This window comes from Hemicordylus capensis, chromosome 2 (assembly GCF_027244095.1).
Source record: "Hemicordylus capensis ecotype Gifberg chromosome 2, rHemCap1.1.pri, whole genome shotgun sequence".
Taxonomy (NCBI): domain Eukaryota; kingdom Metazoa; phylum Chordata; class Lepidosauria; order Squamata; family Cordylidae; genus Hemicordylus; species Hemicordylus capensis.
The window spans coordinates 130,171,237-130,189,594 of NC_069658.1; the positions used below are offsets into that span (position 1 = coordinate 130,171,237).

The 18,358-nt window shown below is 45.0% G+C and overlaps 1 long non-coding RNA gene across 2 annotated transcripts in view; it reads left to right on the top strand.

The window, feature by feature from the left end:
• Positions 1-14,388: 14,388 nt before the first annotated feature.
• LOC128342196 (uncharacterized) overlaps positions 14,389-18,358 on the top strand; it is a 28,853-nt gene continuing 24,883 nt past the window's right edge. For both annotated transcript variants that reach the window (XR_008314830.1, XR_008314829.1), the window contains exon 1: positions 14,389-15,103. This is a non-coding gene — a long non-coding RNA (uncharacterized LOC128342196). The remainder of the gene's footprint in view (positions 15,104-18,358) is intronic.

Sequence of the window (18,358 nt, forward strand, 5' to 3'; positions counted from 1 at the left end):
TATCTTGGGGAAGCCAGGGAGGGAACTTTCTGCTCTTCCCAGAACCTTCTGCTCTTCCCAGAGCGGCTCCATCCCCTGAGGGGAATATCTGAGGGGAGACTTCTAGTCTCCCATTCATATGCAACCAGAGAAGACCCTGCTTAGCTAAGGGAACAAGTCATGTTTGCTACCACAAGGCCAGCTCTCCTCTCAACCAGCTGTCCTCTGGTTGCCTCTAGTTGTCTGAAGGCAGCCACTGCATTGTGCCATTCTAACTGTAAATAGATGGGGGGCAGTAGCTATTATGGCTTATAGTTGGGAAATGGTTCCACGTATTGATTTTGAAACTTAGCAGTGTACGAGAGGTGTGTTTGAGGACGATCCATGCTGATTTTGAGGTAGAACAGATAAGAAATTGCTTATTTACTGGAGTTTAAAATTTGACACATGATTCCAGCAGTTTGACAGATTTTGTCATTCCCCCGCCCCATCCGTATAGACTGCTGGGATTGGACTTCATTTGGCAATCTCTTCATTTGCACTCTGTCTTTTGGGAAACAGTTTTTTCTGTTAGGGCAAGTGGAATGACTAGAGTATGTTTTGTCCTAGTAGTAATGTTAGTCATCTCTATTGAAAATGTGATTCATCGGCACATTTTAGCCTGTGGTGGTGGTAAGCTTGGTTGCGGCACATACTTTGTGGAAACCTGTGTTAACTAGTAACAGCTCTGACAACAGTGCACTCAGTAGACCTATGCCATTCTCCCAGTATAAACTCCTAAAATTCAAGGACTGTTGTGTGGGAGAAGGGTTTAAAATAGAGGAGCTAGGTTATTTTTTAAAAAGTTGTTCATACTTTCCCAATCTGTTCCTCAGCTAAAATTGCTGTTATGGGCCCTTTCAACATACATCTCCCTCCTTGACTGTGCAAAGTTTGGAAATGGGAATCTTCCTGCACTCTGGGAGGTGGCGTCTGCCAATTGGCAGCTGCTGCTTCCTGTTGGGAATTCTCTCTGGTAGGAGAAACCCTTTTTCATTACAGCAGAGTGCACAGAGGCACAACACAGTGGAATTTGGTTAGGCATGCATGTATGCTGAGAGTAAAGTAACTTGGAGCCAGTTCATAGTTTCAAATCAATATAAATGATATTTATTAGAGAACTCCATTCTGGATAGGAAAGTGAGGAGTTAGGATCTCTAATCTATCTGTCTAGCTGGATGCAGATGGATTCTGCATCTCTGCACACATGGTGCAAGGGAGAGGAGCTTGCATGTTGCAAGGTAGAAGGAAGAAAGAGAGAGGGAGAGAGGAAGTGACAAGGCAGGAAGGAAGCAAGTTAGTCCCTAAGAGTAGCAATCTACATTCCAAAGGGATAGTGTCAGAGCAGTAGAGAAGGGATGACCAGTGCTTGACCCTCTAGCCCTCTGACTCACTAGCCTGTCCTTCTATGTCATTGAAACAAGAGACAGAGCATAGTCCTTCACTTCCAACACTTCCACATCTTTGTTCCCTCACAGCCACCTCCTCTGCATGCAGCTCCATCCTGTCAGAGTCTTAAACAAATATGTAAAAGTGATTTGGTCAATCAGAGGCTGAAATGTTGAGACACAGAATGTTGTTAAGATGCACAATGGAATATCTATGTGCAGAAAAACGAGAGTGCTTTGGGAAGCTAAAAAAACAAGAGAGCTTTTGATTGAGTTTACCCCAAGTAAACCAAGCAAATTTATCCAATTTTGTTAATTCCCCGCAACATGCATTTGCCCATCACTAATTCCAAAGAGTAGCGCTGTGCACAGAACAAATTATCAGATCCAATCCAGTTCCAATGCAATGCAAGAGATATTGTATTGTTCATCTAATATTAATACCAGCCTGGATCAAATTGGATCCAAGATCCCTGCTAACTTGGCAAAGAGACACCTTTTAACGTGGTGATTCTCTTTATTTAGCAGGGGGAGAGTAACTGGCCCTATCCACCCCCAGCACAGTACCTCCAGTAACGGTTGCTGGTGTCTATCTTACGTTTCTTTTTAGATTGTGAGCCCTTTGGGGACAGAGATCCATCTTATTTATTTGTTATTTCTCTGTGTAAACCGCCCTGGGCCATTTTTGGAAGGGCAGTATAGAAATCAAATAACTAATATAATATAATATAATATAATATAATATAATATAATATAATATAAATATAATATAAATATAATATAATAGCCGATACAAAATAATGGTAAATCACCAAATGTCTATAAATATATTAGTAGACGAAATTCCTGAAACATCCTGAGAGCAAACTGCTCACTTCAGGAGTGCTACTAATTGGGCATGCTCTGAAAACTAATTTTCAGAGAGAGAAGGAAGCAGGGATTTGCTCCACCCTCTGTTGGTAGCTGCAGGCATACGTATTTCAATAGTCTTTACAAATACAATTGTTGACCAAACTGGTGACAGCAATGTGGATTAATACAAAAAGAACAAAAGATATTTTGAAAGATATTACTTTTAAACACAATTTTGCTCTGGATTAAACATGGTAGAAGAGATAAAGCAGAGTACTCAGTGTTTACTTTCACATTTCATGACTTCTGATTCTGCAGGCATATCGCCGCATTGTTCAATATGTAATATTTCACTGATTATCAAAATCCACAAGGTTGTTTGGTTTTGTACAGCTGGTTGGTTGGTTAGTTGGTTTCTGCAGTTACTATATGCAGCATGTATTTACTTAGAAATATCACTAAACTTCTGAAGTTCCATGACAAGCACAAGAACAAAACAGATTACTCCACTCATCCACCACTGAGTTAGGAAATGACAAGAAAACTATAAGAAATTATTGTGATGCTGCTTTCTGGATAAAATGCCTCATTTGTATTCTTTGCCTCAGAAGGAAGTGTGAATAGCATTGCAATAAATTTATAAAGGACAGTTTTAGAGGCATCAGTAATAGAGTTGGCAAAATATAGCTGGGAAAAATATGAAGAGGAAAATGCAAAGCCATCCCTTCTTCTAGAGATAAAGCTTAGACTGTCCAAAGCTCAGTTAATTACAGGATAGATGCGCTGATATTGTTTGTTGGGCTTTGCTGCTTGCAAAAAAAGAGAAAAGGACTTTTCCTTTATTAGCAGCACTTCCTCCTCAATACCAACACTCTGAAGGTCATTAAAAAGAAATTAATGGATCAAGCATGGAGCTTAGCCCTCAGAGAGCTGGGTTCAAATTCTCACTTCCTTGTTGACTCACTGGGTGGCTTTGGTTCAATCACTGTCTAAGTTTTAATTCCCAGATCTATACAATAAGAATGTTAATAACCTTCCTCATAGAATTGCTTTCAAGCATGTAAAATAAAGATGGGGAACAAGATCTTGTGCATACAGAAAAGCAAAGTACCATTCAATAATAGTTGTCTTTCTTTTTAGGTATTTCTGACTTCAGCCTATCAGTAATGCTGAAGTAGCCTTCAAACACGATAGATAGATAGATAGATAGATAGATAGATAATTACATTCTAATTACAGCTATTTTGAAAAAAAAGGAATACATGATATAAATGTCAACAGACAAAAAATACAATCAACTACAGCTCTCCTTCAGAGACATTTGTTAAACATAAATAGACAAACCAAGTACATAGGTTATGCCATGGAATAGCAGGTGAAATGTAGATCATGGTAGGAGCCAATAGACACACCTATAACAAAAAGAAATATTTGAAGGGAGGGGAAAATTTGCTCAAAAACAATTAACAGAATCTGTCAGAATGAATTATTAGTGGACTGCATCCTCAAATTTGGTGGGTCCAGATACCTACTGGTGGTCACAAAGCAGTTGTTTCTCCTCCAACAAGTAAGCTCCATTTTTGACTTTTAGACACTGGAGCTCTTTTCATTCTTCAGATCTCTGTGGATGCTGGAAACATGCCTCTTGTTAATGCAGCATTCTGAATCACAGGCAGAATCTATCTCCAAGTACATTTGTCTCTTCAGACACTAATCTCATAGTGAGTAGGGGGTGGGGTTTCAGCAGAGGCGTAACTATAGGGGGGCAGGGGGGGCACGTGCCCCAGGCGCCATCTTTTCTGGTCACGTGGGGGACGCCACCATGACCAAATTTAAAAAAAAAAATTTAATTTTTTGTTAATACAAATGTTTCCTGCTCAGTGCAGCAGCGCTGCAGCAGTCAAGGGAGCACGTCGGTGTCCCCTTCCCCACGAGCGGTCCCTTCCGCACCGCCTGCACGCACCCCCATTGCTTTGCTGGCACCTGGTGGCCAGTCAGTGGCCTGGCTTGGCGGCGGCGGGCGCTTGTGAGGAAAAACCTAAGTATAATGTAGTATGTTGGGGGGAGTGGCGGGGGGCACGTGGGGGGGCGCCATTTCAGTGCTTGCCCCAGGCACCGTTTTCCCTAGTTACGCCTCTGGGTTTCAGAGCATGGGGATGGGATTTATGCGCTTGCTTCCATGGACACTGTGTGGCATACAGCATCCGCAGGTATCTAAAACTTGAATTGGTAATCAGAAATTGCCCTTTGACTATCCAGCCGAAGGAGGTAGCCACACTTCAGTCATGGCCTCCTGCCACCCATTCCCTTCCCAGTCCTGCTGTCTGTCCCTCATCTGCTCTGGCAGACAGGTCTTCAAGTGTGCTGCGCAACAAATAAGGGAGAAGAGGATAAAGGGTCCATGCAGGAAATGAGTAGCAGGAGCTGCAAAGGCCGCAGCTGTCTTTCCTCCTAAGAGGTGGCAACTCTACTCACAAACAATGCTTTTGCTTAAGTATGAAGAGAGGAGATAAAAACATGGTGTTCTAATTGATTTGTACTGAAAGAGAAAACAGTAAAACACATAGGGTCGGTTACGACAATATATCTTAAGTTGGACCCATCCAACCATATGAATAGGGACTAGCAAAAGCATACTTTACTCCCGCTCCTGGTGTGTTGTCCTTTTCTCTTAATGGCTAGAGAATCAGTGCCCTCTCACACTGATTAGGAGAACGGAAAGGTTATGTGTTGGGGGTTGTAATTTTTATCCCCTAGTTAATTAGCAGAGCACTAAAGAAGCTACCCACTCCAGATACAGAGTAGCTTGCAGAGTTTAGTTGTTGCAACTGTTTAGAGAAGACACATGGAGATTCTTGTAGATTAAAACACTAAGTAGATTTATTGGTGAAGTACAACTTTGGATAGGAAAAACCTAATCTAAGGAACTACATAATGAATAGGTAGGGGGAGAGAGAGATGTTTCCATCTGTTCTCTAAGAGGAAAGGAAGGGATTCTGACTCAGCACAGGAAATACCTGAAGAGTCATATCAGGGTTCATAGAATAGAGACAGGTAGAACAGCTAGGGAGACCCTTACTCACTATCTCTACTCCCAGTGCTCCCAGTGGTCATTAGGATAGTTGGTGCAAAAGGTCGATGCACTGGAACTCCAACAGTATGTTGTTGTTGTTGTTAATAATTCGATTTCTATACCGCCCTTCCAAAAATGGCCCAGGGCGGTTTACACAGAGAAATAACAAACAAATAAGATGGAACCCTGTCCCCAAAGGGCTCACAATAGAAAAAGAAACATAAGACAGACATCAGCAACAGTCACTGGAAGTACTGTGCTGGGGGTGGATAGGGCCAGTTACTCTCCCTCTGCTAAATAAAGAGAATCACCACAGTAAAAGGTGCCTCTTTGCCCAGTTAGCAAGGGGTTGCTAACTGGGCAAATGTTGGCAGGGGGAGAGAATGTCTCTAATAGCATGGTGGGCAATCAATGGACCTGACTGTGTACACACTCACCTTCTGTGGCCACTCCACGGGGAAAATAACTCTACCCAGTAGAGATTTATTTATTTATTTGAAACATTTGATATACCTCCCACTCCGAAAACTCTGGGCGGTGTAAAAAAACATGCAAAACAAGACAGCATTAAAACTACATTCTAAATAAAACTAAAGTAACTAACAGCGGGGGGCGGGGGGAATAGATAAACTACAGGGTAAAAGCCTGGTGAAAAAGAAAAGTCTTCAATAAAGATTTAAAAATCGACAAAGAAGGAGCTAAACGAATCTGCAGGGGAAGGGAATTCCAGAGAAGTGGGGCAGCAACCGAGAAAGCCCTTTCACAGGTTCTAGCTCCCCCAACCTCTCGGAAATCGGGGACTGACAAAAGGGCCATCTGACCAGATCTGACAGGATGAGATGTAACTGGATGGGAGAGGCGGGTCTGTAGGTAAACAGGTGCCAAACCCTGCAAACCCTAGATAGAAGGCGGTTAGGCTCCTCTCTCCTAAGAAGGGAGCAGGTAATCCGAAATAAGGCCACTGGATGAGAGTCAGCTGATGTGATAAGAGCGGAGAAACAGTGGGATTTCGCCACTCTTATCATCCTAGAATATTCCCGAATATAAGCAAGTTGTCGTATTCGGTCATCTTCGGCACCAGTTTTCCTCCAACAGCGTTCCAAGCATCTTTTGGTCTGTTTCATCTCCCTAAGCTCCTAAGAGAACCAAGGGAGCTGGGATCCACGAACCGTAAGAGGACACTTGGGAGCAATTTCATCTAATGCCCTCGTGGCCTTGATGTTCCAAGATTCCACGAGCTGTGATGGAGAAACGCCTACCAGATTGCAAGGAATGTCCCAAAGAGCCTCCTGGAATCCGAAAGGATCCATGAGGCACCTGGGGCGGACCATCCATGTTGTAGTGCTGTCCCAGTAGAGACAGGGGGCCACTGCAATCTGCATATTAATCAGAAAATGATCGGACTGTGGCAGGGGAGAGATGACAATATTTTCCATGACCAGATCTGCCTGCCATTGCCCCGAAAGATAAACAAAGTCCAAGGTATGTCCACCCACATGAGTCGGGCCCGAAATGATCTGAGACAAGCCCATGGTAGCCATAGAGCTCATGAACTCCCAAACCATTGAACCCCCATCAGGAACTGGAAGACTGAAATCCCCCAGAACCATAACTCCTATGGAACTACTAGAGACAGAAGATCTACCAGAGACAGACTCTCTTAAAACTACTATGGAACTTTGCCAGTTAACAGCCCAGACTACAACTTTTTACTGCAAGAGACTAAACGACCTGTTTGAGCTTGTCTCAGTTCTCTCAGTGTAACCTTGTGTGATTTTATATCTGGTGTGGATAATAATCACAATCCTATGGACAATCCTATGGACAAAATTCCTATGGAACTACCGGACACAGAAGATCTACCAGAGACAGACTCTCTTAAAACTACTATGGAACTTTGCCAGTTAACAGCCCGGACAGTTAACTGTGGTGTGGGTGGTTATTTTCATTCCTCAGGTAATTTTTATTTGACTGTTGTGGGGGTGGGGGGAGATCACTCAGCATAATCACCAAACTCTTTGAAATGCAAAGCTTTCCCAAACTTTTGAGAAAAGTTACACTTACAAGACTTACAACCGCTTAGTACAGATATTTGACTCAACCTGCAACTCCCTCAAGCTCCCCACTTTGCCTGCCTCATCCTCTCTTTCCAGCCCGGTGCTGATGGGGAAAGGAAGCGGTGGCTGCGGTGACAGCCCAGGCACCTCCTGGGGCTCACCAGCCCAGATGGGACACAAGCCCCCTGCCTGCAACTCCCAATCCCAGAGGACCCGCCAGTCTTGCTGCCAACCAGCACACCCGCAGGGCGCAGAGACCAGGCCTCCTCCCAGGGAGCCCGGGCAGTGGCCACCTGCTTCCCCCAGCCCTGCGGAGTGGAGCCAAAAGGCGCAGGGCCAGGGGTTGGTCAGCCACTTGGTGCTCCCTCCTATTATGGCCCCCTCTCCAACATAGGATTTTAAACTTAGTATTATTATTATGCTATTTACACACAGTCTACCAGATGTTATTGACTGGATTTTGGACTTTAATTATCGAGCTCTTTCCAAGGGTTTTGGATAACTAAAGAATATGCCGTAGTATTCATGCTGTGTGGCCTTCTGTAGCTGGTGTGCTGTAATTTTATCAATGCCCAAGGTGTCAAGATGGTGTTCAAGTTCTTTTGGTACTGCACCAAGAACACTAACAACTATTGACACCACTATTGTTTTCTTTTTCCAGAGTCGCTCAATTTCAGTCTGAAGGTCCTTGTATTTAGTTATTTTCTCCGATTGTTTTTTTGTCAACTCGTCTATCCCCTGGGATTGCAATATCAATTATCAGAACCCAAATCTTCTCAATGACTGTCAGATCTGGTGTATTGTGTCCTAAATGCCTATCAGTTTGTTTTTGAAAATCCCAAAGGATTTTTGCCTCCTCGTTTTCTGTGACCTTCTCAATCAGATGTTTCCACCAATTCTTGCTTGCTGGCAATTTGTAATTCTTGCAAAAGTTCCAGTGGATCAATGCAACAATATTATTATTATTATTATTATTATTATTATTATTATTATTATTATTATTGATGCTGGAATCACTTGCGCAAGGGTGCAACAATGCAAATGAATGCAATGATTTTTGTTTGGGAATAGCACTTCCCCCTGCTGGCAGTTTTGCACTAGGCAGCCGAGAAATAAAATTAAGCAAAAGAACTTTACGTCACCCCCCACACACACAACTTCATTGGCCCAAATGGAGCAGGAGTAGAAGCAGATAAACGTGTCTCAGGGAGAATATGGAGAGTCCTGCCTTGAAAACATGTTGCAAAGGAAGGAAAATATGAATGGCCACCAGCCTACAATGCAACATTGAACACTTTACTCTTGGTTTTAAACTATTTCACTATCCCATCACACTTTGCAATGCTTTACCCATTACAAATCTCATAGTCCGGAAAATGCCCTACTGTAGTACTTTTAATAGCAGCTCAGTCATCAGGTGAAACTTTTCACAACACTGAGAAAAATTTTGTCAGCTGCTAATGTCTGTGCATCATGTTGCTGTCAAACGCACAGCTCCTGTGGCTAGTTGAAAAGCTGGCAACCCTGAAACAATGACAATGCCTCAGTGAATATGGATACAGAAAATGGCAGCTCTTTAGTCAGCAACATTGCAGCTCATGTAGAAAGCAGGTGTGGAACCAGCCAAATGGTGGCCTGTGTCTGGCCTCGCCCAGCGTCCCCTCTAGTAACACCCCGTGAACATTATGTCACGTGCATGGGGCATGGCTCAGGCTCCAGAGAGCCCAAGCAAGCTCTCTCCCATCCATTTCAGGCAGTGTTTACTGCCTGACCGCCTTTATTTCCCTTTCTCTCCCTCCAGCGAGGGAAAAGAAGATAAATAAAGGCTGTCAGGCAGCAAGCGCTGCCTGAAATGAAAAGGGGAGATTTGCTCGGGCTATCCCAAGCCCGGCCTCATGCACAAAGGCATCATGCACAAAGGGGGCATGGCTCAGGCTTGGGCTAGCCTGAGTGAGCTCTTCTCTGTCCATTTCAGGCAGTTCTTGCTACCTGACAGCTTTTATTTCTCTCTTTCTCTCTCGCTGGAGGGAGAGAAAGGGAAATAAAGGTTGTCAGGCAGCAAACGCTGCCTGCCTGAAATGGATGCGGGAGAACTCGTTTGGACTCTCCGGAGCCTGAATGTGGGCGAGGGAGAACTCGCTCAGGGCTCTCTGGAGCCCGAGCTCTGTGGGCTTCGGCGGCCTTTTTCATTGGCAGCCTGGGTTCATTGAACCTGCTCGCACAATGGTGGCTCTGCTCCTGGTGGAAAGTCAACTCCTCAGCAGACACAATTTCCAGATACACAGGAACGGCCTTAGTGGTTTTTCTCCCTGACAAAGAGAGAACTCTGGCCCAGGCTCTCCCTGTTCCGAGGCAGGCAAGCAAGACCCTAAGGCTTGAAGAGGTTTACAGAAATAAGACCATGGGGAAACACCTCATCAGCCCTGCCCAGCACATAATTAGGGACGTGAGCATGCATATTTCCTGTGCATTGTTCCACTTTTCATAATAGTTGGGACAGTTCATCTGAACCCCTCCAGAACTGTTCTCCTCACATGCAAATTGGTATTTGTCAAATGTGACACAGTTGTAAAAACTGACAGGAGTGGAAGTGGGATGTGGCCACTCACATTCCTAATACTTCAGCGGGTGTGATTGGTTGGACTTATCACCAATCCCCAATGAGTTCAGTGGGATTTTTTTCTTGCAAAGTATGGTTAGGATCGCAGCCTCTGAAACACTGAATAGTAAACGAGGCCCACTAAATACCTGATTTTTTCATTGGTATTATCAATGTTGTTGATAATACTGTTGTTATCTTTCATGAATGTTAGATGTGATCACTCCTCAGTTTTGCCTGTTGTTAATGCCATAGCAGCAGATGAACGTGTAGAAAGGAAGCTACAAAGTTCAGAAGATTAGTCTGGGTTTTGTCTTTTTAGAAAGAAAATAATATCACTTGGTTGGTGTGGAGGGGATTTTATTACAGAAACTGATGGGAGAAGAAAATTGACGAGAGAACTGTGGGAACTGGAGTGGATAGAAAGAGGGATTTTCGTGTTGGGAGCAGATCCATAGTTGAGTAGACATGTGCAGGGCCTAATGGGATCAGGGCGAGCCTCCACATACCTCCTGTGCTAATGGAGCTCGCGTCCATGGCCCTTGCTGAGCTGCTCACCCACCATCGTCGTTGCCACCAGCTGGCCTCCCTTTGCCAACTGTAACATGGTCTAATGATGTCACTGCTCTGGCATCTGTTCTTGCTGGGATGGACTCATACTGGGATGGTGACATCATCAGGCTACACTGCCAGCAGCAACAGTGGCAGTGAGCGAGCTGCCGAGCGGGGGCCGCGAAGGCAAGTGGCAGGCAGGGGGCTGCAGATGTGAGTGGCGGATGAGCAGGAGGGCTGCCAAAAAAATCTAGCCATGAGCCAACCGCCAACATCACTACACCACTGTTTGGTGTGATAAAATTTGCTCCTAGGAAAAACTGCCATTTCTAAAGCATTCATACTCTGAACCTTTACATTATTTTCTAGGCAATTTGAGAGAGGCAAAAAAGAATTAATAGAACATCTACAAAATATTTGTGCAAAATAAATCCGGCATCTTCCTAAAAAGCCCACTTTTCCCCCCAGAACAGACACATTGTGCTCCACTGTTGCGATTTAATTGCACCAAACATCCAGTAACCTTAGCATATCTGCCTGACGGTGCTGGTTTTTAAAGGAATATTTTCTATGTAAACACAAATTGGAAGGTGTCCCGAGCATCAAATCCACAATGCTAAGCTACTTACTCTGACATGCTCTGAGTTTGTTTCCCCCAGCTGAAATAACAGTGTTCTGGTAATAGCTCTCATTTGCTTACCTAGCTTTGGAGATATGATTTGTTCACATTGCAGTCTCCCTTATTCTTTTAATGGAGTCCTTTGTCAATATCATTATAATTCCCTCTGGCTTTCAACTGAATAAATAACCGTCTGGCCTAGGACAATCAAAATCTGTATAACCTTGGGAAGTTGCCAGAGTTAATCCCTTTGGCATCAGCCAAGGTCATCAATCCTTGTCTAATTCAAAATCAAGCGCCTTTTGTTTACAATCCAGTTCAAAACCCAACAGGGGACACATGGGCGACTTGAGGCTCAAAGTACAAGTTGCATTAAGCCCATCACTGGTTTTGACAGGATTTATTTTTTTCTTTATAAAGAGCAACTGGGTGAGGCCCCTTCATGAATCAGGATTCTGGGGGGGGGGGTGAAATGGTCCCAATATGGAACATATTCAGTTCAGATTAAGACACCTCTCTCATTGCCCTCCCCCAGGTCCTGGTAAGTAGTTTGACAGGGGGAGGTGAAATAGGGTTGCTACATTCATTACAAAGAACTCCTAGGCAGAACCATTAAGGGGGGACACAGATTTTTAAAATCTTAATTGTTTATATGTTTCAGTGACAGTTCATAAAATGACCGTAGTCTAAATACAGTTGGGCTGGGGACATTTTTATTTTCTTCTTCTTCTATACTTCCCTAATGCTGCCTTCAGCAGTCCCCAGATAATTCTAGAGACGACCCAGAAAGGAGGGGAAAGGGTTTACTGAGCCATATACAGAAAGTCAGCCTAGCCACTTGGCAGCACTGGCACCAGAGAAAAAGTAAGCAAACTGAGCTTTTAAACATTGACACCACGTAGTTACAATGCCTGGAGGCACACAACAGAAAAACAAGTGGAATTGGTTAAAGCAATCTTCCCGCTCAAATTCCTGAACATTTCATATCCAAGATGGCACTTTTCAGAGGCATAGCAAGCCCCATGGTGGCCTGTGTTCCCTCATTGCCCCCTCCCCATGTTGCTTGTATGTGGGGTGGGCCACCCACTGCCTTGCCAGTTGCCTCCTGCCTCCTCCTCCCCTCACCACCATTGCCACGGCCGCCTCCTTCCTCCTCTCACCCCCACAGCCATTATGCTGCCCACTGTTGTGGGTCATGCAAGGTTCCTCTCCTCAGCAAGGAAACCTCCGGTCCCCTCACTCACCACTCTAAGAACTTGCCAGGAGTTCTTCAAAGCCCCTCAAAAGCTTCACTTCACCCTAGAGTCGCCACTTGTCTAGATTTGCCTAAATAGTCCAGGAACTGGATGCCCTGTCTAGGCACCACTCTCTTCCGTACCTGGCCTCCACGGGCCCTCTTTGAACCAGGAGTTCCTGGCAAGCTCTTAGAGGGCCCGCTCTTAGAGTGCTGGCACGAAAGGAAATCTCCCTTCCCCTCCCCTCATGCAGCTCTCTAAGAATTGACCCTGCAGGCAGTCATCCCTGTAATAGCAGGCAGCTTAATGGCCTCAGGAAAGCAAGAGGAGGAGGGAGGCAGTAGCAGTGAGGGGAGGAAGGAGGCAATGGCGGCGGCAGCAGCAAAGAGGGCCTGTGGAAGCCAGGTATGGAAGAGAGTGGTGGCTCCCTGAGGCATGGTGGCCCATGTTCACAAGACATGTGTGAACCCCGGTCGCTGTGCCCTGGACTATTTCGGCAAATCTTGAAAAGTGGCGACTCTAGGGTGAAGTGAAGCTTTGAGGGGCTTAAGGGTTCAACTCAAAGCAAAATGAGCCCACTCAGGGCCAAAGGGGGCCAAAGCAAACCGGGGACCCTTTTGAAGCTCCAAAGTGGTCCCTGAAACAAAGTGGCCCTGTTTTGCATGGGCCTACTACTTAACACTTTCTATCATGCTGTTTTCTTGTGGGAAATCCCCCCAAAAGCAACTATTTGAAATAACTGATTTGGGAGCCGTCTTCAGTCATAAAATAGAGCAGGTGGGAAGTGTTAACTCTCTCCTCCACACACCTCAGTCCCAATCCAGATCCTTCCTGTGCAACTGATTTTTGTCATAAAAGACACATCTCTTACGGCTTTGTTGTAACATGCAGTTTGGCTTTTGGAGCATATTCTGCTTTTCTACATAAAATTATTGTCTATAGAGGTTATGTGGAAAAATAAATAACATTGCTTTAATTGCCTTAAGCTTTTTACTCCTGTGAGTTACAGCACGCTTTAGAAGGAAAAGATGTGTGGTTAGATATTTGACATTTGGGGAGGGGGGGAAATCAGACCAAATAGATTGATTTTTTTTTAAGCAAGCCCTTGTGCTCTTCCCTCATCTCCTTGCCCTGCTCATCTTCCCGTTTGCTGGCTTCCTGACCTCCATCTATGAGTAAAGAGCTGATTAAGCTCCACTTCTGATGGGCTTTTAGCTACGTGGAAGAGAAAACCAGCAAGCCATTATTGATCCTTGAGAGACTCTGACCCAGATGCAGGCTGAGCAGAATATAATTGTGCCATCAACTAATATTGGGCAGATTTATGCTCCTGAAAAGTCTATTCATTCCAGTGATCTTTTAAAGATCTGTCTTAAAAGGTACTTAAGAAGCCATATACAATACTTACCCACCAACATCCTGGAGAATGTGTTGATCAGTAATCTTCTCATTTCATCCTGTTCAAACAATTACAGGCAAAAAGGACCGAAAGTGGAAATAATGTTCTTATGCAGGGGAACTCAAACACTTCCACATCCCAGCAATATTAGACATATAATCTGTCTTTGTTAGCTTCACTTTAGAAACAAGCAGAAGGTCTTTTTCACATTCTGGTCTCAACTCAGTATATAATAGGACGCCCCAGTCACTGAAATATCTTAAGCTGTCTTATCCTGCATGATAGGGGTATGCAAGCTGGTTCAAAATCGAGTTGGCTTGAAAACTCAAGCTCGAGCTGAACCAGACATTGAAAAAATGGGGCCAGTCCGAGTTTGAGCCGAACTGAGTGCGATTCATACCCAGCTGGCTCGAGCTGCCATTTCATGCAGGGCAAGTGGCGGTGGCCATTTTGTGACACTATGTGTCACTTTCAGAGATTGGCCAAGCTGCCATTGCCCTGATTGGCCAGATGTATTATGCCCTTTGGTTGGCTTTCCAATTGTGCCACTCAGTGGGAACTGTCACCCCATTGGCCGGGGGGACGGACAAGGTGGGGTGCAGCAAAGGAACGGGATTCAAATTGTATTTAAAGGCCTCCCTCTGTCCTTGCAAAGCCACTGTTTCTCGAGCTTCAGATCAGAGAGAGCTGGCTGCTCCTGCTGCTCCTGCTGCTGCTAACCTGAGATGTTGCTGTGTTGGAGTCTCTGCTCTTTGCAGAGGTTTGCTGTGCCTGCCAGTGCTTTCCCTTTGGATTTACTGCCTTAGTTTTTCCTGACCGGATGTATTAATTATTATTTTTCCTGGTGGGATTTTTTTCTCCTGTCCTAGAGCTGGGCTGTTTCTTGCTTTTTTAAAGCAGTGTGCCTGCCTCCCAGCCTGCTTGCCTGCCTGCCTGGCTGCTGATGTGAGTGTGTGCCCAGCTATGCAGCCTCTGGCCAATTTTTAGTTCTTACTTACTTTGTTTTTCTATTAACTTTGAAATTTAAAACTGTGCCTGGCTTTCCTCCTGCTGCCTGCTGCCCAGTCACCTCACCATAGTCAGAGAGAGGCTTTTTCTCTCTCTGATTTAAATTTTCTTTGAGATCTCTCTCTCTCTCTCTCTCTCTTTAAATTTGCATTGATTAATTTCTGGGGGTTTGGGGGTCCTCCTGGCCCCCATGCATCTGCCCTCCTGTGAGCGAGTGGGTGCTGTTCTGCTCCTTTGTTGCTTGGCCCAGCAGCCCCTGGCTAGCCCCCTGTCCTATTCAGCTTGACTTCTAGAAAATGGAGAGTAAGTAGAAAAATTCTTTTAACCCTTCTCACCCCATAGATTTGGGATTTAATTAGGGCCTTCCTGGTGTGAGGGAAGGGTGCTGTTGTTGCTATTGCTGCTTTTGCCTTTTTAAAAATAACAGGTCTGTAATGTGCTGTAGCTGTACTGTAGTTCTTGTAGTGTGTTAGGTGAGCAGTCAGTGTAGCTGTGGGTGGGTGTTAGGTTTTTATTTTTTTTAAAAAATTAAAAGACCGAGGGGGAGGTCAGGGTGGTGTCTGACACTTAGCATGTCCCAAGCAAGGCTCAGACCTGAGTGGCAAGCAGGGGTGCCCCTGTTGCTAGTGGGGGTAGGGGGCAAGGAGGTGGGGGAGCTGTTGTGGCCACCCACTCCCCAGTTCTTTCCCCCAGTGAGTTTGTGTGCAGGCTGTCCTACTCAGAGGAGCCTGCAAGCTCTGCTGCACCACCAGGGCTGCCACCACCTGCCGCAACTGCTGACAGTGCTGGGGAGGAGTGCTCCCCTGCCAGGGAAACCGATGTTTCCGTGGCGGGAGTGGTGGCAGAGGGCTTGGTGGATGCTAGCTCATCCAGACAGACCCTCTCACACACACACACACACACCACAAACTCATCTTGTCCCTCAGTGAGACCCCCACCATCGTCATTGAGGAGTCTGGGTCCTCTGGGAGTGAGTCTGAGGAGGAGCCTGAAGAGTCTTCTCAGCCTGACCCTTTTGACACCCAGATGGAGGGCAGAGGGGGTGGCAATGGGCACCCAGCAGCCCCAGTAGATCCGCCATCACCCAAGTGGCCAAAGACCACCTCGACCATGGCAAGAAGTGTTGGGAAACACTGTGAAGGTCTTCATAGTCAGAGAGAGGCTGTGCTTCTCTCTGCACTTCTTGTGTCCACTGCAAGGCACAAGTCAGCAGGGGGAAGGATGTCAAACATCATGGGACATCCTCGATGTGTTGCCACATTGTGCAGCAGCATCCTGGCGTCCTCACTGCTGCTGACAGTGCTGGCATGCCCAGTTGTGCCTTTGACTAGCTCTGGCAAGGGACATGCACCAGCTTTGCTGAAGCAGTGGACACTCCCTCTCAATCAGTGGGCCAAGGCATCAGGCAGCAAGCATCCTGATCAAACAGAACCATGTCTCGTAACCCAGATTTTAGACAAGATTATGGCTCTGGATTACCAGCCATTTAAGATGTTGGAGAATGCCAGCTTCCACCAGCTACTCCTGGAGTGTTTCCACATAGGGCTGTTACTGTGAATCTTCTCTGGAAGAGAGTGTGTACATTCACACACTGGCCAGACTTACCCTGAAGCATATTAAAGATCATTGGAAGCACCCCCCACACAAACTGGGCTTTGTCTTCCAATTTCTAACTTATCCCGATGTATTTACGGGTTTTTTAAAATCCTGGTTTTAAGCAAGTTTTTCTGAATACCCCACAACAGATGCCAGGGAGAGGCACTGACTAGAGTCTTTACATAATCATTAACCTGATTACATATTTATTACATAATCATTAACATGATTATGATAAGAGAATAGCACTCTTTAAGAATGCAAATAGAACCGCCTTGCCTAGATGTGAAGAATGGAATAACCAGTTTTCAGGATGCAAACTCTTTGAACGTTTTAGTTACAAAACTTCTGTGTATGCTCAGGCTGACTTTTTTGAACAATATTAGTCTGGTTGCTTAAGGTTTTTGCTGGTTTAAAAAGAGGTTTTGCCAATAAACTGATTTAAAGCACCCCACACATGTGTTGGGGAAAAGGGGAAAAAATCTGTTAGTATATACAAATGCTCCCAGTCTGGGACACGAGGTTTTGAAGGCAACATTGTTTTCCTCCACATGGAGCTCCCAAACACCCTCCTTGCCATAACAGATGTACCAGTTACAGGGGAACAACATCAGGAGGGAGGGCATGCACATACCTCTTGCCCAGAGGCATCTGGTGGGCCACTGTGTGAACAGGATGCTGGACTAGATGGGCCTTGGGCCTGATCCAGCAGGTCTGTTCTTATGTTCTCATGTAACATGTGGTGAATTGCTAAAGCTGGGCCATGGGGCTCGACTGTAAGTAAAGTGGGGAGTAATCACAGCAGCTGCCACCATCACCCTAGTCACTCCTATCATGACCCAGAGGCAGACTTTTTAAACAAGAACCCAGGTGACAATGCAAGCTGCTCTGAGCAGTATTATGCTGGAAGGGTGGGATATAATTATTTTAAACTAAACTAAACAAAAAAGAATACTTGACCATTCTGTTGACTGGCATACCAAACCGACTTTGTAGGCAGCAGTTTTATTTTATTTTTTAAACCCAATTCTGTGATCAAGACCCCACCTACCCACCCTCAATCGAACTGAGAATCATGAGACTCATCAGTACCTGCTTTGGAGAACTATGACGGACATTCCCCCTTCTATCACTGGAAGAAAAAGAATATTACAATGTAATGGAGACTCTGGACTGATAACAGAGTAGATCAGCAAGGGGCAAATTGGTTTGTTGGGACAGGTCATTGATCACACCTGATAAGGCTGTCCTATGAGAAAGGATTCATTTTGGTCTGCCCCTGGGAGGAGGGATTCTGTCTGTGCTATGATAGATGAAAGAGAGATTGCCGCAGATCTCAATGTATTCCTTGCATCAGTCTTCACTTAAATGAGACTGAAGACACAGCCACACCCAAACTATTATTTGGAGAGGATAAATCTGAAAGCTTAGAAAAGCTGAAGCATCCACTGAACAGGTTTAAAGCAAATGGATAAACAGCACTAAGCCATTAAGATGAGAGGATATTCATCCTGATGTAAGTCAAGATGTGAAATTGCAGAATTCTAATTATGTATCTGGGAGAGCCTCTAGCCCCATTCGCACATTATATTCAACACTCAAACAACAAGTGTACAATGTACACAGGTACATTTATTCACACATTTACTCATACCTGTACATGGGTATTCATGTTATTCATATGTTATGGTGAACACAAGTACAACCATACACATCCTATCTGTATCGTGCATTTGAGGGGCCTATACCCAGGTTCACTTTTAACATGAACAGAGGTACAGGTCACTCGCACATAAACATGTGCAAGTGTACGGACATATATATACTCATGCAGCATAGTTGTCTGAATAGGGGTTTTGTAGTTCACATAAGAAAAGCCTTGTTGGATCAGGTCTAAGGCCTGTCTAGTCCATCATCCTGTCTCCTACTGTGGGAGCATCCTGTCTGTCACAGTAGCTCACC